The sequence below is a fragment of the Hyaena hyaena genome, unplaced genomic scaffold (genome assembly GCF_003009895.1).
Source record: "Hyaena hyaena isolate Hyena2069 unplaced genomic scaffold, ASM300989v1 scaffold_3, whole genome shotgun sequence".
Classification (NCBI taxonomy): domain Eukaryota; kingdom Metazoa; phylum Chordata; class Mammalia; order Carnivora; family Hyaenidae; genus Hyaena; species Hyaena hyaena.
Window position 1 is genome coordinate 5312721 of NW_024080635.1, and position 24196 is coordinate 5336916.

Here is a 24196-nt window from a genome sequence, read left to right on the forward strand (position 1 = left end):
ACCAGGCTCCATGCTGACAGTGTGGAGCCTGCTTGGGATTCTCTCTCTCCCTTTCTCTCAAAATAAAATAAAATAATACAAATACAGTGGCGGGGAAGGTCTCATTGAGAGGTTAACATCTGAACAAAGATGTAAAGGAGGTGACAAAGTAAATGATGCAGTTGTTTGGGGGAAGAACATTCCAGGAAGAGATCAGCAAGCATGAAGTCCCTGAGTTTATGTGCAGGTTTGAGGAATAGCAAAGAGACCAATGTGCCTTGATGTGGGGAGATAACAGAGAGTAGGAGATGAGGTTAGTTGTACTTGGGGGTAGGTAGGTAGTGTCACATCTTGAAGGTCCTCTAGGGAAGTTTAGGATTTTTTTTTTCACTTAGGAATAGGAATCCATTGGGAGGGGGACAGGATCTGCTTAAGACATTAACAGAAGCCTGTTGGTGTTATAGTAATAGACTGTGGAAAAATAAGGGTATAAAAAAAGCAGTCACACATAACTGTGGCTTGTACCAATAGAGGCAGTAAGTGGTCAGATTCTGAACAAGTTTTAAAGGCAGATTTTGCAAAACTCACTGATAAATTAGATGAAAGTTGTGAAAGAGAGGAGTTAAGGACTTCAATAAATGATATTACTAAATAAATTGTTGTCACAGGAAGAGGTGATCAGAGAGTATGCAGCCAAAAAGCGTAGAAAAGAAGTATTTTACAGGTGTATCAAGCAGTTTAAAAAGTGTGTAATTTTTCTGGATTTTGTGTTATTTGTGAAGTTTTAAAATTTGTGACTTGTCATTTTTCTTACTCCAAAGACGCATTTTTATACCTAGTATTGTATTTGTAATTTTGGATTTTCTTAAAAGTGCCTCTCAAATTGAATAAACTTCAGGTCTCCACAATGCCTGAATTCAACCCTGCTCATATTTGGGTAGTAATTTAAAGTTCGTGAAGCATCAGTAAGTTTTGTTTCTGATAAAATTATCACATAAAATAACGTGCACGAGATAGAAGTTACTGTAAGACCAATATGCTATTAGGAATAAACTAATTTTGGGTTCGCCTCCCCACCGGTGTCTTCCAAAACTTCTCACGCATTTATTCTTCCTCCCGCACTTTTTCTGAAACTACAGATACAACTAGCATTTCTTCTCACGATCGCTTTGGAGGGGCAGCCATTACACGCATTCTAAAAGACTTTCTAAAGAAATGAAACTGTTAAGTTTTGTTTTTGCTTTTCCTCGCTGTTTGCGCCTCAGAAGCACCAGCTTCCAGGCGCAGGAAGAATCAGCCGCTCAGCACTAAGACCCTCGGAGGCGCGCAGGGGGGCGTAACCAGGGGCGTAACCTGGGGCGGGGCTCCCGGAACGGCGGGGTGGGCGGGACCTAGGTGTTTCCCTGCCCCGCCCCGTGAGGCCTGACGCATGCGCTTAGAGGCTTCTGGTGGAAAGAGGTGTGGATTGTGAGGTGACCCTGGCGGCTGACTTCCGGTTCCTAGGGATGCGCATCCGGGTCACGCTAACGCCGCGGTTTCCTCCATCCGCTGGGTTCTGCTGTGGGTCTGGACCAGTACCCATGTCCTGCTTTGGGGCCTCTACAACCTTAGGGTGAGTCTCCGCCGCTACAGGATCTGAGATCGGCCGGTAGAGTACAGCCCGTACGGGGACGGGTCAAGAGTTCTGTCCCGGTCCCTGTGGGTGGGGGTTCCCTTTGCCTGTCCCTTGTCCCTGCAGTGCTTCCCTCACTTGAGCCCTTTCCCTCGCCGGCCTCGTCTCTTTCACCTCCCCTTAGCCTTGCTCGCCTCCGCGCACACCTCGCCTCGCCGTTTTCCTCATCCCCGCGTTACAAGCCCCGGTTTGCTGCCTTTCGCCTCAGCGCACCCTTCGCCACTGCCTCTCGCTTTTCCCCTGCTCTCACGCTAGCACCTCCCAGGGATCTCGCTGTTCTTTCCCGCAGCTGGACGGCCCACCTCCCCATTGTGCTTCCCCTCCTCCACTGCGAAACTGAGCTCTTCTCTCTGGGGTCCTAGGTCCGGTCCCCCAATTTCCGTCACCTTCGATCCCTGTCCCCTCCCGGGACTAGTAGGTGACATTTGTGCCTTGCCTGGGCTTCTCCCGCCTTTTCTTAGCTTCAGAGAAGGGCTTAGCCAAAGCCCCAATCTCGGGGCCGATTTATTCGGCTTGGGGGAAGTTTTGCCTTGAGGCGTCGTGCTCGACTCTGGTAGCTTCCGTAGTCAGGGAACAACAAAGGCGTTCCCTTTTTCTTTGCTGGAGCAGTTTGGGGGCTCTCTCTGGAGCAGGCTAACAGGTGGCAGGCACACGGGACAGTTAGCGATTGGGCTTGTGTGGTCTTGTTAGCTGACAGGCCGTGAGGACGTCTTGTCATTTTTGTGTTCTCTGTCCCAGGAGAGGGGATGTGCACAGCTGAGGCAGAAAGGCGGACGATCAGCTCTGTGTTCTCTACAGACTTTACTTACAGGACAGTTGCTGTGACATTAGACAGGAGATTTGTAACCCCACGTTTAGGAGCTTGGTTGCCAGAAATTTTACGGTTACTGAAACGTTTTCTGCTAAAGAAAGCACTATCGTAGTTTCAAAGTACGTTTTCATTAATTGAACTCCGTGTGCCTCTGTGTCTATATCTTTGACCTCTTCTAGATTGTTTCTTCATTTTTACCATATTGGCAAGCTTTCTATTTTTCTACCTGTTTCTTCTGAAGCCAGACATTACGCTACTTTATTACTTCGACTGTTCTTTTATTTTTTTCTGTTTTCACCTTAGTCTTTTTCTAGTGTTTATTTTTGAGAGACTTAGTGTGAGTGGGGGAGGGGCAGAGAGAGAGAGAGGGAGACACAGAATACAAAGCAGGTTCCAGGCTCTGAGCGGTCAGCACAGAACCCGACACAGGGCTTGAACTCACCGACTGCGAGATCATGACCTGAGCCGAAGTCGGATGCTTAACCAACTGAGCCATCCAGGCGCCTCTCCACCTTAGTCTTCAAAACCATCTTTTTCTCCTTTGAGACTTAGGTTTCTCTTAAATTTTTAAAATTTCTCTGATGGCTTTTAGTCACCTCTAAGATGAAGAGATTGGATTTAATAGTGGTTCGTGTCTCAGATTTTGTGATCTGAGGTATAGTTTGAGACACAGGATTGGATACTTTTTACTTTTCTTTTTCCGATATTTGTGGTGCATGTCTGGCATTTGATTGCAAATTTTTTTATGTGATCTGCTTTTGAAATATAAATTGTGCTCTGAAATTTAGTACTTAAGTGTCTGCTTCACTTTTGACTGGTGAGTCAGAGAAAAGTTTCTCTCATTATATGATACACATACATACACAAGCATAGCATAGACCTTGCTCATTCCAGAATGGGGCTGCTCCCTTCAGCTATTTTTAGCAAAGGACTTTGGAGCTTGGCCATATTAGTCCTAGAAGCCACAGAGAAGGACCCTCTGGTTGGCTTTCACGCCTTATCTAACTGCTGAGGGAAACCCTTTTGAAAGCTTTTTATCCATACCTCCTGCCCAGCACCTACATTGGAAGCTCTGGCTTCTGTTCAGCCTGGCCTCCTCATTTCACATCCTTAAAAACTAACCCCAGAGAGTATGGGCTGACTCTCTCTAACTGCTTCCTTACCTCTAGGTTTGTGGACTTTTTCTTTTCTTTTTTTTTTTTTTTGCCATGAGAACGCCATGGATAGATTTATATTTGGATTGATGCAAGACCATCTTCCCACATTCTTCATTTCTGAACTTTCTATTTCTTGAGCATGTCTAAGTCAAAGCCTAGATGGAGTTCTGCAGTTTACAGCTGGAGGCTTCTGTAGAGCTGAAACTTACCTTTTCATTTTACAAATAAGGAAATCAAGACCTTAAGAATTGGTGATTTTTCCAAGGTCAGTTTTTACAAATAAAGAAGTCTTGTGCGTGCACTCAGAAGTGGGTTTTATTTCCCTCAAAGTTGTAGGCCAGAGAGCACAATGTAGTATTTAGTGGTTCATTTCTTTCTTTTATTTTCTTTTCAGTTTATTTATATGTTTTTGAGAGAGAGAGAGAGAAAGAGAGAGAGAGAGTACAGGGGAGGGGCAGAGAGAGAAGGAGGGAGAGAATCTCAAGTAGGCCCTGTACTGTCAGCACAGAGTGGGGCTTGAACTCACAAACCATGAGATCGTGACCTGATCTGAAGTCAAGAGTCGGAAGCTTAACCTACTGAGCCACCCAGGCCCTCTCGTGGTTCATTTCAGTACATTTATGTCATAGGAATGAATTCTAGGAGAAGGAATTTATGACAGATTTTTAAATTCAAGGCTGAGATCATTTTGCCTTTAAGGGCCCCTAGAAAGAAACTGTCGTGCAGAAGTTAAAGTTGAAAAGTCTTAGGGAGTCTCTCTCTCTCTTTTCTTCTAAAATTATTTTATTCAATTATGATATAAATGCTACATAAAAGCCCTTACATGAACATCTTGTGGTCTCATTGGAGCATCTGTGTTCATGGTCCTGGTCTTTCTACCAAACACTAATGAACTTTCTAATTTCTGAAAAGCCTGCACGTCTTACCTACCTTCCAGACAACAACAAAAAAATACACTAGAGACAGTTAGTGTACGTGTTTGTAAAGCTCAGGAGAGGAATCGTTGTCAGTTTTCTATAGAAATTTCTCCTTTAGTTTGGCAGTCTTATTTTGTAACCCTGAGAACTCCATTTAAACTGATTTTCTCATTAGCTTAGGTCTACCAGGTTTTCTGTTTTTATTTGGTTTAACTATTTTCGATATTTTTTTGGTCATTTTACTTGTTACTGTATTTTGTTTTACATATTTTAATTATTCTTGAACCCTGGGATATGTTTTAAGGAAAATGCAGCTTTAAAAATATAAGAAACAAAGTACACCCACACCATGCACGTCCTAACCATTCGTACCTTGTGGTGTGATGGCTTCTGTGATCTGCCTAAGCCCCTTCTTAACTTCATTCTTTTTGTTTTACTTTCAGATAAAAGGCTGATAGAACTTCTTTTTTGGTAGTTGTCTAAAAGATTTTTGTGTTCTACATGTAACAAGATATTTTAAATGGAGGAAGGCTAGTTCAAAATAGTTAACATAGAATAGTTTAACATAGAAATAGTTCAGAGTGGGATGCCTGGGTGGTTTAGTTGGTTAAGCGTTGGACTCTTGATTTCGGCTCAGGTCATGATCTCACGGTTTGTAAGGTTGAACCCTGCTTTCGGCTTCATGCTGACAGCACAGAGCCTGCTCTCCTCTCTCTTCCCCTTCCCATGCTCTTGTGTGCACACTCTCTTTCTCTCTCAGAATAAATAAACATTTAAAAAAGGAAAAAATGTATTTAAGAATATTAGGAAAAGTTTATTCTTCTCATATATTCATTTATATCAGGGTGTTAATTATTATATTTGTAATCAAGTTGAAAATAGGTGGACTTTCTGCTTAAAATTAAGTTAAATTAACTTAAAAATGCAGGTACATGTTCTTATACAGAATATATGGCTTAAGCTATGAACTGCCTTATTAGTAGGTTTTATTGGCAGAGAACATAGATAATGGAGCAGCAACCCCATCATCATCTCAGTGTTTTTATTTGGTCCCATCAGCCTAAGTCCCAAGGTATCTAATTATTAAATGTAAAAATAATCAGAGTATTTTCTTTGTTTTTTGTAGTATGTTTAAAAACATATTTGAAATATGGGCTTCATAATATTTTATGTTTTTAAGAAAACTTTACTGTTTCCTCCTTTTAAATATGTAGTTGTATTTTACTTTTTTTTTTTTTTTTTTTTTTGTAGTCTCTATGCCCAATGTAGGGCTTGAACTCATCACCCTGAGATTATCAAGAATCCTATACTTCACTGACTGAGCCAGCCAGGTGCCCCATAGTAGTATTTTAAATCAAAAAAGGAAATGTATAAGTATTCCTAACCTTTCAGCATCCATTGAAATCGTAAAACTCATGATTTAAAACCTTCAACAAAGTAGGAGTAGAGGGAACATACCTCAATATAATAAAGACCATATGTGACAAACCCATCACAAACATAGTCAACAGCTTTTTCTCTAAAATCAGGAACAAGACAAGGATATCCACTCTCTCCATTTTTATTCAACATAGTTTTGGAAGTCCCAGCCACAGCAATTAGGCAGAAAAAAGAAAAGAAAATGTATCCAAGTTAGTAAGAGAATAAGTTAAACTGTTACTGTTTGTAAGTGACCTAATTCTACCTGTAGGAAACCTAAAGTCTCTACAAAAAAACTGTTATAATTAATGAATTCAGTAAATTTGCAAGATAAAATATGAATATACAAAATCTGTTGTATTTCTACACACTAATAATGAACTATCATAAAGAGAAACTGAGAAAACAATCCCATTTACAATGGCATAAAAAAAAATAAAATGTGTTGGAGTAAATTTAACCAAGGAGGTGAAATACTTATACACAGAAAACTATAAGACATTGATTAAAAAAAATTGAAGATGTCACAAATAAATGGAAAGATAATCCATACTCGTATATTGAAAGAACTAATATTACAATGTCCATACTACCCAAAGTAATCTACAGATTCCAGTGGCATTTTTCACAGAACTGGAACAAATGATTCTAACATTTGGGTGGAAAAAATAAAAACAAAAAGAAAAGTAAATTTTAAAAAACAGTGTTGACTTACTTTAAGTAAGTTAACACATCTCCATCAAGGCAGTCAGTGCTTCATATCTTAAAGATCTTACTACAAATTGTGTTGGATGCACTTTAACTTATTAGCTTGGTTAGTATTTGTACTAGGTAGATTTGCTTTTATTCGCCCTAGAAAATAGGGTGAATACATACATTACTTTCAGCAAGTTTCTTTTGGGTACCTACTATATACAGTTTTAATAATATGTATATAGGCTGTTCATGTGAACTAGGTAACATTATACATAAGGCTGACATTTACACTTAAATCCTGAATTTGGTTTTCTTTATACATATTTGAATTAAACTGTAAGATTTAACATAACCTACATCACTAGGGTGTAGGGAAAAAAGAAAATAGGATTAAGCTTATTTTAATTCCAAGTGTCACTTCTTATCAGTGACAGTGGCATATGATTTTTTAAGCTAGATTTTATGATTTTCTATTGTTTTCAAAACAGTAATTTCTCATCATTATTTTAGTTTAAGGTTCTTATGTTAATTTGCATCAGTTTATTTAATATAAAATCATGTTCTTTTTTTATAGGTACAATTAAATAATTTCATTTGAGAAATTTTCACAACTGAAGTGTAAAAGTCTGTATTGGTAAAACAGTAAAAATAAAAGCAGCTTTATATAGCTCTTACTGTGTGCCAGGAACTATCCTGAGTGGTTTACATTTATGAACTCTTTAAGCTTTACAACATTGTGAAGTAAGTACTGTTCTTATCTCCATTTTACTAATGAGGAAACCAAGGCATGGAAGTTCTATAACTTGCCCAAAGTAACACAGCAAATTGGCCAGAGAGCTAGATTTGAACGTAGTCTTTCTGGCCTTAGAGTTCATGACCTTTTTGTGGAGAGTTGTACTCATTCAGTGATTTCTTCCTTCGTAGGTTAAGGTTAAAAATCCAATTTGCCTGAAACATAACAAAGTACCACTTTTGGCTGGGAACCTTAGAGAGGGGTTTTACATGGGCTTTTTGTCAATGCTGGCTTAAGACAAATTACAAACCTTTTACCACCTGTGTTTCTTAGATGGCAGAAATCATGTATTAAAAAAGGAAAACAGGACCATATTTTTCCCTCTTTAAAAAACTATATTATGTGGCAACTAATTTGACAATAAACTATTTGTAAATAAAATAAAATAAAATAAATTTAAGTGTATCAACATTAAAAAAATTATCTTGTGGAAGTTGGTTACTTTTGAGTTATTTGGAGAAAAGGCAGCATATTTAATAAAATGTATTCTATATTATTTAAATGTCTTACCAATTTTTTTAAGTGTTTATTTTTGAGAGAGAAAGAGAGACAGAGTGTGAAGTGGGAGAGGGGCAGAGAGAGGGAGACACAGAATCGGAAGCAGGCTCCAGGTTGTGAGCTGTCAGCGGGGCTCGAGCTCACAAGCTGTGAGATCATGACCTGAGCTGAAGTCTGACGCTTAACCGACTGAGCCACCCAGGTGCTCCTAAAATGTCCTACCTCTTGATCTTATTATATTTCCTCTCTTTGATCTGCAAAGTATTAAATGTATGTAATAATCTTAAACTCTGAAATCTTAATGTCCCCCAGTATGAATTTAACAACTTTGAAATATGAAACAAAACTGAAACTGAAATTTCTGATTTACCTGTAGTAAATTTGGAAAATTTGAAAATTTGTGCAAAATTAAGTACTTCCATTTCTTTAGGACTATTATGTTTAGAATAATATATTTAAATTAGTGCTTTTAGTTTTACTTAGAAAAGAGGAGAACTTTCACAAACCAATTCCTTTATAAATTAAAAAATACAAATAGCAAGTTAGAATATTATTAATTATATTAATTAATTCTTTTGTGCTTTTATTATTCCCAAATATAAAAATTCTTGTTGCATCTCTAAGGGAAGGAGGAGATTTTATAGTTGAAGTATAGTTTAATTGATGTAAGAGTCTGGGACTGAGATATGAGAAGTTGTTTTTTTCTGTTTTTAAAACAATTGAGAATCATGGAATCTGGTTAACTAGCTATTTCTGGTAAGAAGTGACATTTGGTTAGGGATACTAGTTTTATTTCTTATATCTTAATTCCTTTTATTAATTCAGACACTAATTCAATACACCATTTTTCATAATAGCTTTTGTCTTTCTTATTTTTTCTTTTTGGTGGGAAAAATGTGGATCTGAAAAGTTTTGCTGTGATGATTTAGAATATTCTTTACTTGGGTTTAAACATTTAATTTTTGTTTCAAAAGCAATTCTTTTTTATATGGGGGTTTGATAATTAGTTTCTCTCCTAAAATTTCAATAGTTTTTTTCCACCTGAAATTTAATAATGTAGCAATTACTGAATTTAGGAAAGTTGTTTCTGCTATCAGCAGTGTTACTATGGGAATAAATTAGAATGATTAGCTCTTAGGTGGAATTGAACTTTATTCTTTAGTTTCCATAGTAGTTGAAAAAGATTTAGGTCAGATTCACCTGTTGTTCCTCCTTTTTCAAAATAAGAGAGAATTTTAATTTAGCACAATGATGTTAATTTTTTCCTACTAGATTGATAATATTAATGTGATAGTTTCACTGTTTATGGACAGCATAATCCAAAATGTGTATAGGATTTGTTTTTTTAGAAAATTTCAGAATTTAGAGAACATTTTAAGGTAAAAAATAGTATATACATGACTTATTAAAATACATTCTCCAGGGGGCACCTGGGTGGCTCAGTCGGTTGAATGTCCATCTTTGGCTTAGGTCATGATCTCGCAGTTTGTGGGTTCGAGCTTCATGTCAGGCTCTGTGCTGACAGCTGAGAGCCTGGAGCCTGCTTCAGATTCTGTCGCCCTTTCTCTCTCTGCCCCTCCTTTGCTCACATTCTGTCTCTCAAAAAAATAAATAAACGTTAAAAACCTTAAAAAGAAAACAGCATTCTCCAGGAATCAGTGTGTTACTACTTCACTGGGTTTTTCAAATCTACTTTTCCTTTTTACTAAATCTTTGCTGTAGGATCAGAAGCAGCGATTAGATAACACGGATGAATAAGTGTCCTTGAGAGTGGGAATGAGAGTTTTTGCAAAGAGTATAAGCCATCTCTAATACTGGTATGGCATTTAATAGTTAGATTAACTGAAAATATTTGCTTTATCTCATTCCTATGTATCTCCTCTTAGTATATATTTATTTAGTGTCAGTACCTCACATTCTGTGAAACTGTTGTTTATTTGGAGTAACTGTTAAACTATTGATTCTTATAGATGGTTTCCTTCTCCTTTTTTAATTCTTTTTCAGAGGATTGACTTTAAAAATCTAAGAGTCGGGTGAGCATCTCATTCTTGATTTCAGCTCCGGTCATGATCCCAAGGCTTTGGGATCCAGCCCTGATTTGGCTCTGCAGCTCTGTGCTGAGCGTGGAATCTGCTTAAGATTCGTGCAGATCTTAAGCACGTGCTCTCTTTCTCTCTCTAAAAAATAAATAAAATGAAAAAAATGTTTTTAACTGATTAAGAGAACACCAAACTCTGAATGCTATTTCCTGTGTAGTTTGAAGAAGATATTTTCCTCCTTTTGAATGGTCAGTTTTTTAATATTCCGATAAAGTGGCTTTCAAAATTTTTTGATCATGACCCACTGTAAGATGCATTTTTTCATTATTACCCAGTCCTTACACAGGTGTACATACATTATCCAGTACTTATACATGTATATGTACATATTAATGTTTCAAATTAAATCAGAAGTTTTGTGAAACAGTATTGTCTTTCTTACTGGTGCTGCATTGTAATATTTTCTGTTCTATTTTGTTTTATTGTATTTCATTTAAAACTGTTGGTCTTCACAAAGTTAATAAGATAACATTAATGCATTATACCTGGAGTTTGAAAAATTTGAATGACTGCTAGATTTTTTCCAATATATATTTTTTTGAACTTGAAAATGTTTGGGTTTGTTAGGTTTTTTCCCTCTGAAATGTATCTTGAGAGGGAGACCCTGTTGCCCTGATTGTCATTGCTGGCATCTCTGTTCTTTACTGTGTCTAGGCGCATCATTTTAAAGACTGCAACCATATAGAATCATGAGGTTGAAGACACTTGGTCACATGCAGAGCTTCTATCATTAGAATCCTTCGCTAGGTTCCATCTTATAGTCAAAAGTTTAAGTTGATGAAGTTGCTTTACACAGACTTTGCATCTGCTCTTGGCAGCTAGTCAGAAGGTTACAAAGCTGCTTTATTCTACTTTCTTCTGGCCCCAATCCAGTCTTTGTAAGCCAAAAAAGAGATGTGAGGAGGGAAGCAGTTTCTCCTGTATATATGGTCAGGTGAAAGTAACATGGTTGAAAAGTGGACTTGCATGTATGTATTGTCCCAACTCCTTTCCAGCAGTTCCTAGCATATCGTAGCCATTAGAGAGAGGCAGGGTCAGCAGCATACTCTGTTTTGATCACCACCTCCTCCTTAATGAGCACTTACTATGTTCCAGGCACTATGTAAAGCACTTCACTTTATTAACTCATATTCACTTGGGAGGCCTGGGAGAACAATGAGAGAGGATAAAAAAGGAAACTTGCCTTAGTATCTTCTCATTGTCTGGCTTGTGAAGAGCATGGCATAGCATACGTTTTTAGCTTGGTCAGCTTTTTAAAGTCATCAGTCCTGTCCATGATGATCCATATTGAATGGCACATAGCTGTGGTTTGAAACCTCAGGCTTGGCTGCCTGGGCTTGAATTCCAGGTTAGTGACTTACTAAGTAAATACCCTGGGCAAGTTACTCTCTGTACTTTAGTTTTCTTATCTCTAAAATGGTAATAATAATAAATAGGACCTATCTTACAGACTTATTGAGAAGATTAAATTAATTATACATGTAACATGCTTAGAATAATGTCTGACCCATAAAAAACGTTCCATAAATGTTAGCTATTAATAACACACCACTCACAGTTGGATCTCCTGAAAGTATTTGTGACCATGATGAGTTCTGTGTATTTGCTAAGTAACAGGATGTGATTGACATTCATTGTTTTATTGTCCAGGAGCTTGAAAACCGCTTTCCTTGCAAAGGACTTATAGGGAAGTTCTCGTGTAGTGTATGTGGAATCAAAGCCAAATGACAAAAGCAAAACTACAAGTCTAACTCGTTTAATCTCTCGTAGGAATCTCTTGTTATTTAGACCTTGTCCTTAATAATTGTAATATTTTTCCCTTTGAAAAACTAAGGGCAACTAGTTAATGAATTGACTTTCACTCAGGACTAGATTTCTTTCTTGAATTTATCTTATGTCTAACATTTATTTATTTAATTTTTCTTCAACAAACAGCTATATCATATTTACTATGGTGCCAGGTACTATTCTGAGAGCTTCACAAATATTAACTCATTTAAACCTCATGACAAAGACACTATTATTATTATTATTATTCCCATTTTACAGATGAAGTAACTGAGGCTCAGGAAGGTTGAATAATTAAACTCCCACACCATTCATCAGTGCAGAACTGGAATTTGAACCTAAGTAGTCTGCCTCCAGAGTTAGTGCTTTAAGCTTGCCAAACTTGCCTGTGACAGAGGTGAATTTGGTTGAAAAGTATAAAATAACAAGTGTTAACAAGTTCACTGTCTTCCTGAAACTAATACAACACTGTATGTTAACTACATTGGAATTAAAATTTTTTAATATAAAAAAAACCTTTACTATTCCTCATTTTGTGCTGAAATTACATCACTGAATTTTTGGCTGATGGATTCTCAAAGGAGTAAATAAGTTTGGAGAAATAAAACATTGATCAAAGAAGTGAATCTAGATTTTATAGTTCTTACAGGTAAGGACATACATTTCAAAAGTATGTTTGAAAAAAGTATGTATGTCCTTAGTTCTGTTAATACAGTGAAGATTAATTTTATCTGAATAATGGAGAGCTAATTGATATATAGGTGTGGTATATACATTTAGAGACTGATATATAGAACTTTGAATTTTGATGGAGTAGGGTATAAATTTTTCTATGTATATGGAAGTCATACATAGGATACTCCTGTTGGAATAAACCATGTATCAGGCTATAGCACCTACAGAAAAAAAATTGTGATTCTCTTAGTTAACTTCACAGATTAAGGGAGGATGAATATAAAATTTGGGGGGCTTTGAGTTCCATAGAGTCTCATTCTCTATATCTTAAATTCTTAGCTTGTGACTGACAGTTTACTAAAACCTAGGAGAGTTGGAAGGAATATAGTAGAACTGTTGGATTATTAAGCTTACTTTGACAAATCTAATTCAGATGAACTCATTCCTTTTCAATACTTTTTACTGTGGTTTTGGAATTTTTCTTATAGGACATATCTCCCTGTTTTATTAGAGGCTTGTGGGGAAAAGTTTTTGTTAATTTTTATTAAGTAATATTTTAATATTTTTTATTTAGAGAAGGAGAGAAAGACAATCTTTTTTTTTTTTTTTTAAATGTTTATTTTTGAGAGAGAGAGCACGATGAGGGAAGGAGCAGAAAGAGAGGAGACGCAGAATCCGAAGCAGGCTCCAGACTCTGAGCTGTCAACAGAGCCTGACGTGGGGCTCAAACCCACAAACTGTGAGATCATGACCTGAGCTGAAGTCAGACGCTCAGCCGACTGACCCACCCAGATGCCCTGGAAGAGAAAATCTTAAGCAGGTTCTATGCTTAGTACAGAGCCCAGTGACCCTGGGATCATGTGACCCAAGCCAAAACCAAGAGGTGGATGCTCAACTGACTGAGCCACCCTGATGCCCCAAAGATTGTTTTATAGACAACTTCAAAGGATGACTTTAAAGAAATAATATTAGAGGGGCGCCTGGGTGGCTTAGTCGGTTAAGCGTCCGACTTTCGCTCAGGTCATGATCTCGCGGTTTGTGGGTTCGAGCCCCGCGTCGGGCTGTGTGCTAACTGCCAGCTCAGAGCCTGGAGCCTGTTTCAGAGTCTGTGACTCTCTCTCTGACCCTCCCCTGCTCACGCTGTCTCTCCCTCTCTCTCTCTCCTAGAAATAAATAAAACATTAAAAAAAAAAAAAAAGAAATAATATTAGAAATTGTAAGAACAATTCTTCTTAGAGAATCTGTTCCTAATAAAGTATTTTTTTTTCTGTTAAGAATTTGGTACAGCCTAAATGGATTTAAAGAATTATTTCTCAGTAAGTTCATATAGTATTCTGTTAAGTGTAAAGTTACTATAAATATTTCTACAGCTGTCAATACCATGATATGTTGGTCAGTCATACCTCCCAAATAAAGTAACAGAAGAATTCCCAGTTTTACCACAGTCACTTGGCTGGTATGGGGAGAGTTCACCAGCATGGTGATGGCTTTTGTGTATCCACAGACAGTTCAGCCTGGAAGGTGTTGCAATTTTTTGGGTCACAGAAATGTGATTTATGTAAGGATGACTGAATTGTGAGAGCTAAAAGGCTCTCTTAGGGTCACGCAAAAGAGAGAGAGCCTGGGGCACCTGATTGGCTCAGTTGGTTGAGTGTCCGACTCTTGATTTCGGCTCAGGTCATGTTCACAGAGTCATGGGATCGAGCCCCATGTCGGGCTCTGTGCTGAGCATGGAGCCTTCTTAAGATTCTCTGTCTCTCCCTCTGCCCCCCTCTCCAGCTCGTGTGTGTTTTCTCACTCTCTCTGACATAAGAAAAAAAAAAAATAAATAAATAGAAGAAGCCTTAAGGTCTGCTGGACCTATACTTCAGCAGGACTACTTCAGCAGGACTCTTGACTACAAAGGACTCTGAGTAATTTATTAGATATGTTAGATGTTTTAGTATATCAAGAAAGGTTACCATATTGATGAGACTGGTGAATTTCTGAAAGATGAAAAACAAGAAGATTGGATCAACAGAGAATAGGAGAAGAAATCATAGATAAAAGTATATATAGAAGTTTCAGAAATATACTAGACTTCAAGTCAACAGTTCTGAAGAAATGAAGGGTACCTGGAGCATAAGTCAATTTCCTGACTCTTGTTCTTGATTATGAGCATCTAGTGTTTGTCCCCTGGATAAATCCTGAAGAATGCTTTACAAACACATGAATGTTCTGCCTGAGGAGGGCATGTATGTCCTTATGGTCTGTTCTCCCCATGCATTTAGTGTTTATTCATCAAATTATGTCATTCTTTAAAAAAAATTTTTTTAAAAAAAATCTTTATTTTTGAGAGAGAGAGAGTGTGAGAGGAGAGAGGCAGAGAGAGAGAGAGGGAGAGGGAGACACAGAATATGAAGCAGGCTCCAGGCTCTGAGTTGTCAGCACAGAGCCTGATGCGGGGCTCGAACTCATGAAACACTAGTTCATGACCTGAGCTGAAGTTGGACGCTTAACCCACTGAGCCACCTAGGTGCCCCTCAAATTATGTCATTCTTTCGCTTGAAGCACTCATTGCCTTCCCAAACTCCATATCATGTGTTACAAGGCTGTGTGTTATCTGGCCCTTGCCTGCTTCTGAGTCTTCATTTACAACAACTCATTCACTTGCTAACATTGGCCTTTTTTCTATTTCTCAAACATGCCAAGATGTCATCCTTTCAGTTTCTTTACACTTGTTTTCCTTCTGAAACCTCTTCTTTTGCATCTTCTTATAACTCTATCCTTTTCATTATTAACATCTCTGCTGAAATGTTACCATTTCAGAGAAATTTTCACCCTATCTGAAATAGCTCCCCTGTATTCACTGTTTATTCTTTGTGTTATTTTCCATAGTACTTGTTACTTTGTGAAATCATATTACCTTATATATTCATTTTTCTATTAGAATATAAGTTCCTTGGGGCACCTAGATGACTCAGTCTGTTAAGCGTCTGACTTCGGCTCAGATCATGATCTCCCAGTCTGTGAGTTTGAACCCTGCGTCAGGCTCTGTGCTCACAGCTCACAGCCTGGAGCTTGCTCCAGATTCTGTGCCTCCTGTCTCTCTGCCCCTTCCCCACTCACGCTCTGTCTCACTGTCTCTCTCACAGAAATAAAATAAATAACAACAAAAAAGGAGTTTCTCATTTAAAATGCAGAATGTCAGCAGTAATGGCAGAGTAAGAACCTCTGAAAATACTCTACAAAAGCAATAAGGACACTGGCAGAGTCAGAATCAACTGTTTCAGAACTCTGAACAGTAACCATAGATAGACTTGCAGCAAACTAGGAACATTTATTCAAGAAAAATGGCCAAATTTCAGGAAAAACCGTGAACTTTGTAATGCTTTAACTTGCCCAGGTGCTGTCCTCCTCTCTCCAGTTCCAAAGTAGCTTTGAAAACCAACAGCCCCCCAATCATGGTGAAGACTAGCAGCCCGGAAGCCACTGGAAGCGACAGACCAGGATTGGAGCCTTTTCAAAACTCTGTTCCCAGAGAATTGTCATTATTTGACCTGTTGTTATTTGTTGTTGTTGACCTGTCTGGTGGTTCCTTATAAGACCTCATTTGCAAACTTGCATGTATTTGACTAGACTTGGAGCCTTTTTTGCCCAGAGTTTTTACTGAAAATAATAGAGGCAATGAACATCTCAGCTGCTTGTAGTAGTGAATAACACTTGGGGCAAACAGACTAACCAAAAAGCTTAAAAAGAAAAGCTGAGAAATAGATGTCTAGGGGATTTGTAAAGCTTTGATATATTCCTGGGAATCTAGAAGGCTGTGCACATGTGTTGAGCTGTGTGCATCTTTAGAAAGGACTTGAGAGGGCCCTAAGCTCTCAGTTCTAGTTCATATTGAGGCTCTGTGCCAACAGATAGGGAAGGCTAAGGAAAAATTGTAAACTGGCTGAGTGATAAAAGTGTGTCCTAATATATATACAGAACCCATCCATAAAGACTGCGAGATTTATTGGTTCCAGGCATCTAAGGAAATCTCTGTCTAATCATTAGCTGACCACTAAACTAACAGCAGAGACTACATTGGCCACATAGGACAAAGAATCCAGACTCTGTGAAATTAGTGTTTCTATTTCTTTGTCCTATTTTATATTTCTTGCCACTCTTGAATAATTTACTTTTTATCTGTTTCTTCCTTCCAATTAGAATATAAGCACACTAAGAGCTGGGAGTCTGTGCACAGTGCTTTATCTCTAGTGCCTAGAATAATCCCTAGTACATAAGATACTTCTTTTTTCCTTTTTTTTAAAGTAAGCCCCGTACCTATTGTGGGACATGAACTTGCAACCCTGAGATCAGGAGTCGCATACCATACTGAATGAGCCAGCCAGGTGCCCCTAAAATATATCTTGAAATGGTCACTAAATGGATGACTCAGATATCCATCCTCTATGTACTTTGTGTCTTCTAGAAATTTGTTGAGTCTTTTGCCTCTTGAAATCATTGTTTTTCTTTTCTTTTTTAAAATTTTATTCCAGTTTATTTATTTAAGGAATCTCTACACCCCATGTGGGGCTCAAACTCACATCCCTGAGATTAAAAGCTGCATGCTCTTCTGACTGAGCCAGTCAGGCACCCCACTGTTTTTTATTTTCTTTGTTGTTATATCTTTTATCTCTTTCATTCCTTTGCTGTTATTTTTATGCGGTGGATCTCTGGAGAGAGGACATAAATGGGTGTGCTTCATCAGCTCTCTTGAACTAAAATGTTCTGATTACTGATTTTGATCAATAGAAAGTGCATTGAGAGTAACCTGATATGGATGAAGTTTGGGAGGTTTTATGGTAGAATTCATTCTAAAGAAGAGAATGAAAAGACTACACACATGCATTATGGGAGTTAAAACCTCACGCAAATAAATGTGACAGTCTGGATGAAATGGATATTTTTAGAAAATTTGACCCCAGAAGAAAGAAATTCAGTAGACCAATAACAATAAAGGGAGCCAGTAAAGTTATCAAAGGACTGCTCCATAAAAACTTTTAGACCTAGGTGTTTTCATAGGTATGTTAATTCAAATAGCCAGGGAACAGATAGCTGTACCAGAGCATGGATAAAAACAGAAAGTTTACAGTTCTTTTAAGGAAGCCAATGAAATGTTGATTCTAAAACTTCGTGGACAGCACAAAATAGGAAACTATAGAAAAATCTTCCAAGTATCAATGTAAAAATCTTACATTCAGTACTAGAAAATAGAATTCAACAGTGTGTTAAAATAATATTCTGCAACCCAAGGGTTTGATTTCTGAAACAAATGCACATATGGTTCAATATTAGAAGATCTATTAACGTTTTAATAGATGAAAGAAAAACCATATGGCATCATTTTGGATGCCAAAAAAGCATTTGGCCAAATTAATATTCATTCCTGATAGATGTTCTCCATTTAATTAAAATTGATGAATTCTTATTTTACATGATTAAGGAGAACTTATTTCATTTTTTAAAAAGTAACCTCTATGCCCAATGTGGGGCTCAAACTCATGACCCCAAGATCAAGAGTCGCATGCTCTACCAACTAAGCCAGGCAGGCACCCCGAACTTATTTCAGGCCAAAAGCAATATCACACTTAATAGTGGTGTGGTAGAAGTATTCTCATTAATGTGAGGAACAAGAAATGGATGCCCAACATTTAGTATTGTTACTTAATATTATAGTGGAAGTATAAACTAGTATCATTAGGCAGTAAGAAGAAATAAAAAGGTTAATATTGGGAAAGAGGAAGGAAATTATTTTTATGCAGCAAGGGACAATATATAGCTAAAACTCAACAATCAACTGTCTTACTGTTGTCATTATGAGAAAGAATGAGATTTTGGTAAAGTGGCAGTTTACAAAAGTACTAATATCAACATCTTTTCTATATATATACAGAGTAAATTTTTAGGGGCACCTGGGTGTCTCAGTCGGTTAAGGCAACTTCAGGTCACTATCTCACAGTTGGTTGAGTTCAAGCCCCATGTCTGGCTCTGTGCTGACAGTTCAAAGCCTGGAGCCTGCTTCACATTCTGTGTCTCCCTCTCTGCCCCTCCCCTGCTCATGCTCTGTCTCTTTCTCTTTCTCAAATAAATAAACATTGAAAAAAAATTTTTTTAATTTTTAAAAATAAATAATGTTCATTAGTGGAATTGGAGCATAGGTAAACTAATCTCCACATGTTGGTTGTTTCTGATTTTTCATTCCTCTGAACAAACAGATATACTCGATTTTTTGAAATAGTGAAATAGAATTAACTTTTTACCCCTCTACTTAATTTTAGGGGAAAAATTAGAAAATTAATCAGGCCATGGGCAATTTTATGACCTGACTAAGCAGAGAATAGTCTGAAGATAACATGATTTTACAGCTGTACCTGAATATTCTTTTCTTTTTCTTTTTTTTATTTCTTTTTTTCTTATAGCTCAGATAACACTCAGTTTTGTTGCTTATATATATATTTTTGGTATTTCATAGGTACGATGTAGTATCTTAAAAATATTGCAGTTTATTCAGTTAGTGGTGAGAATCTTTTTTCACAAGTGCTGATTTGATCTTGGTGGTTTCTTAAACTGTCTGTATCCTTTGATGGATATGTATGTTAGTCATGGTTTGCCACATAACAAATGATTATACATTGAATTGTTGGGTGTATATTATAGACATTAAGGTTTATCATAATTATTTCAGGTGTTGCTTCCATTTGTTACATCCTTTTAATCTTAGATTTCTTTTTTTCGTTGCATGAAAGTATATTTTACATAATTGGTTCTGTTGATTTGTTGCTTATGCTTTCTAATATTGTACAAAATTTTTATCTCTTTAAGATAAGTATGCTAATCTGCTTTCTCCAAAATTTCTTGAATGCTTAGTTCTTCATATATTTAGAATTAGTCACGTTTTTCTCCACATTGATATGTTTTCTGGCAGTATTTTTCTTAAGATTTTATTTTTTTAAAGTAATTTATACCCTTGGTGGGGCTCAAATTCACAGCCCTAAGATCAAGAGTCACATGTTCCTCCAGTTGAGCCAGCCAGGTGCCCTTGGCAGTAGTTTTTAAATATTGATTTTTCTCTACTTATAAGCACTTTTTTAGATTTGATCATTGCTTTGAAATTTCTTGTCTCATGGGTCTTTTTGTATTTTTTTTATTGTGGTAAGTACACATAGCAGAATTAACTATTTTACCCGCTTTTATTTAAAAATTTTTAATCTTTATTTTTGTGTGTGAGAGAGCGAGTAAGCACACGACCAGAGGAGGGGCAGAAAGAGAGAGGGAGACACAGAATATGAAGCAGGCTTCAGGCTCTGAGCTGTCAGCACAGAACCCAATGTGGGGCTCGAACTCAGGAACAGCGAGATCATGACCTGAGCCAAGGTCAGACACTTAACCGACTGAGCCACCCAGGTGCCCCTACCCACTTTTAAATATACCATTCAATGGCATTAGGTACATTCACAGTGTTGTGCAACTATCACCATTCTCTGGTGATAATATCTTTTTTATTTGATATATTTCTACCTTAACCTGAAACGTTATTGCTGTTATTTTCAGGCAGATTGTTTAGATCTCTCAGTCCCAGTTGCCCTGTCCATAGATAGGATAGTTGCCCTATATGAAGATAGTTGTAGAGATAAAACTAGGTAAGGCAATATAGACTTAAAAGTAATTGGGTTATTATATACGCTTAGTCAATGATTGCTCTCTCATCCTTACCACTACAATTGGTTTTAAAGGCAGGTTGGTGTAGAGTACATCTTCCTTAATTCCCTCAATTATTCCCCCCTCCTTCGAGAAGCTCGTTATTTTTGCCTAATTTCAGTAAGATATTTGTAGGTATTAGAATAAACCTTTGTTCACTTCATGTTTGAAACTAATGTTTGTGTTTTGTGGATTAAGAAGCCCAAATTAGTATTTGCCCTCTGACCCTTACTACTAATAAGCAATGTTTCACAAGAGACCACAGAAATGTAGTCTTATGTTTTGAAACCATTTCTCCTGACACCTTTTCTGATTTTGCCTTGTAAGGCGTCCTAGTTGATAAATTAGAGTTTATTTGGAAGAGGTATCTTTAGGTTTTATGTTTGGTACTTTGGGTGTTAGGACCCGAGTTTCTGAATTCATTTATAGATCTCCTTTGGTTATTATTGAATAACAATACTTGAAGCAGTCATCTTAAAGCCATTAAAAGACAGTATTTTCCTTACCATTTTTATTCTTCAAGGCATACACATAAATATATTTGAGGATAGTATGGTAGACACTTGCTGATTATGTACTTTTCAATCCTAAAGTAATCCACATGTTAATAATCTTAAGTGATGATATACCACTTTTTATGGCACTTCTTTAGGTTACTATTGTTTATAACTATTATTGCTGAGATATAGATATATTTCTTTTAGTTTTTTTTTAAGTTTTTTTTTTTTTTTTTGAGAAAGAGAAAGCGAATGAGCACAATCAGGGGAGGGGCGGAGAGAGAGAGACACACACACACACACACAGAATCTGAAGAAGGGTCCAGGCTCTGTGCAGTCAGCACAGAACCTGATGAGGGGCTCAAGCTCATGAACCATAAGATCATGACCTGAGCCAAAGTGAGACACTTTAACTGACTAAGCCACCAAGGTGCCCCTTGCTGAGATATATTTAATTTGGGGAATGATGCTGTTAATATTTCCCAGTGAAGCTTCTGCAGCCTTTTGTTTAGTGTTTTCTAAAAATATATCCATAAGGCTTTGGAAGAAATAGTAAGTAGACTTCTAAAATACAGTGTAGCCAGTGATTAAATTTATGAGCTACCTGTTTTCTCTTTAGAACTGTATCAAAGATATTCACAATCTCTGCACACTTAGCCACATGCAAGTTCTCTTCTAGGACCTATAATCAGAATATTGTGCTCTATTTAGACACTTCTCCTGCTGTTATAATTAAGAGTAACAAATACTTTATTTTCATTGAAAGCAATTTGACCTTTATTCTGTGCTTTATGTGTGTGTATATGTATATGTGTGTTTCCCTTCCTATACTTAAGGGCTATAATAACATTGCAGTAATGTTGGTTCTCACTTGTAGCCATTTACAGTTACAGGGTGAATAGTATGCTCAAATTGTTACAAAACAGAAATTATGAGGTAGGACTCTAATTAGACTTTTGAAATAAAATATTTACTAATAATTCCCCTTCTAATTTCTAAAGATTAAAAATAAAAATTATGGCTGCTATATTACAAATGAATGTGAATCATTTGTGAATACATGTAAAATCACAATATTTAAAATTGACATTTCACAGGGTGCCTGGGTGGCTCATTCGGTTAAGCATCTGACTTTCACTCAGGTCATGATCTCACGGTTTGGGAGTTCGAGCCCCACGTTGGGCTCTGTGCTGACACTTGGGAGCCTGGAGCCTGCTTTTCATTCTGTGTCTCTGTCTCTTTGCCCCAACCCTGCTTGTGCTCTGTCTCTCAAAAATAAATAAACGTTAAAATATTAAAAAATTGACGTTTCAGATCCAAACCAAATTCCTTGTTTTTTCATTGTCAGCATTTGCATGTAGAGAAAGTCTTAGGAAATAATACTATTTCTGTTCTCAGTTGTAGATTTCCCCAGATTTCTGTCCATAATATGTAGATACTGACAAACTCTCACCCAAAAAAGTGATTAAAAAGCTGTTTTTAGATATCGATAGTAAGAATTGAAACTAGAAAATTATGAGAAAATGTTACTATCCAGATGCTCAAAGGTGCTTAAAAGATTAACTCAGATTATCTTTTGTAATTTCACTGGCTGTTTGACTAAGTTGTAATCGTATTCATTTAAATTGCAATAAGAATCCACTTTCCACTTCAATGTCAAGTCCTTGTATTTTTGGATATTTTAAAAGATAAATTTCATTGGGTGTAGAATAATATCAGGTTACATTAAAAATGCACAATTAGATTAAATGCTAGAACTCATCCATGGAAATGAGAATATTAAGATTAGTACAGTAATTTTTTTATATCAAGTATCGGAGCATTGTATCTGTGTTATACAGCACTTCTCTCGGTTGCTAGTAAACATGACTTGTTTGTAAGCATGTGCCAAATACAGAAAATGGGGTGAGATCTTAAAATTTTAGCACATTGAGAAGTGCTAGGAATGTGACAAATACTTGCATTCTTGTATTTCATATATCCTTTTATTTTCAGGTTATTCGATGGAAGACTACTGGATTGATAGAAAGTAGTGTGATAGATGCATGTTGTGATGAAAATAGTTTATAGTCACTATTAATATAATTAACATATTGTATATACAAATGTACCAGAATGGATGCAACTTTATACATGTTGCATGTTGCCAGTAGAATCCCAAAAGATTCTGTAATAAATCATGTGCTTTCCTTATAGCTTGCTTTTTTTTTGGTTTGTTCAAAATGATCAAAATTATTGGTGATCATTGACCAGTTACTTGATTAAAAATTTTTTTTCTAATTATAGAAATTATACCCCTTTTATTTCCCTAAATTAAAAGCTAAGAAACTAAAGGGGATTTTTAAGATGGAAAAAACAAAGGGTACTTATTTTCAAAGAAAAATAAGTAGGAGAGGTAGAAAGAATGTCTTCCAATTTTTCCCTTTAAAGTTTTTTTGCAACTCACCGTAGAATTTATCCTAAGAAAAATAAAAAATTTCTTCCTTTTCATAATAAAATCACCATAATATTGCCATATTTCTAAAAACGAAATTCAAGATTAAGCATTTAGTTTTGTCTGGCTTGAGAATTTATTTCCCCACAATTAAGAGTAGTATTTCTTACCTTTTTAAAACCCATATCCCTTTTAATTAATAAAAAAAAAAAGCCTGTTCTCCTTTAATGTTCATATTTTTTAAGTCAGTTAGTTCTTATGTTAAAAATTAAAGCACGTTATTGAGTATCCTTTTCTTAAAATAATTTTTCTTAACCTTCTGTCTTCTCCAGAAGTAGATTTTATAACTCTTCCCCCATGAGAAGGAATATCCGTTCCCTCTCTCGTGCTGAGAATCTACTAATTAGACATTGCAGTTATTATAGTATGGCCTTAAATTAAGTAAAACATGGAGTATTATCACTTTTTGTTTGTGTGAGAGCTGGTCACACAAAAATTCAACAAATGAGGTATTAAGGGCATTACGTTTCCCTCATGATTTGGCCCCATTTTGCTCTTATTTTGGGATGAAATTGTGCATGTACATTAGATGTTATTAAAATCCTATAAAATAAAGACATTTCAGTTTAAAACTAAGATGGGTAGAAGCTGGTAAAACATAAAAATGTTTCATCTTTCACAGTTGTGCATCAGCTTCACGTCATATTGATTATACTCTTCCAAGTAGAGCAAAACAGGTTCAGGCAAGATAGCCCTTGTGGGCTTTAGTTATTGTGCTCCGTAATTCTGCAGCACTGGTTATCTACGTCATGTAGTTTGAGAACTTTGCTTTGGAGGCTCTGTGTCTGAGCTCCACGTGAGTATTGATCATCACATGCTTCTGACCTTTAAACTTTTTTTTCTTATGACATTCTAGATGTGGCAGAGTGGGACACTTTTGCATCTGAAAAATCACAGGTGTTTTCTCTCTTTTTCCCATTCTGGAGTGTGGCTCTAAAATAAAGCGTGCTATACTGCATTGAGATGGAGCAGTAGAAGT

At 36.7% G+C, this 24196-nt stretch overlaps 1 protein-coding gene across 2 annotated transcripts in view; it reads left to right on the top strand.

Annotated features, from left to right (window-relative positions):
- Positions 1 to 1487: 1487 nt before the first annotated feature.
- The window catches only part of EYA3 (EYA transcriptional coactivator and phosphatase 3), a 91885-nt gene continuing 69176 nt past the window's right edge, over positions 1488 to 24196 (top strand). For both annotated transcript variants that reach the window (XM_039231394.1, XM_039231403.1), the window contains exon 1: positions 1488 to 1591. The gene's annotated coding sequence lies outside the window, so the exon portion shown is untranslated. The remainder of the gene's footprint in view (positions 1592 to 24196) is intronic.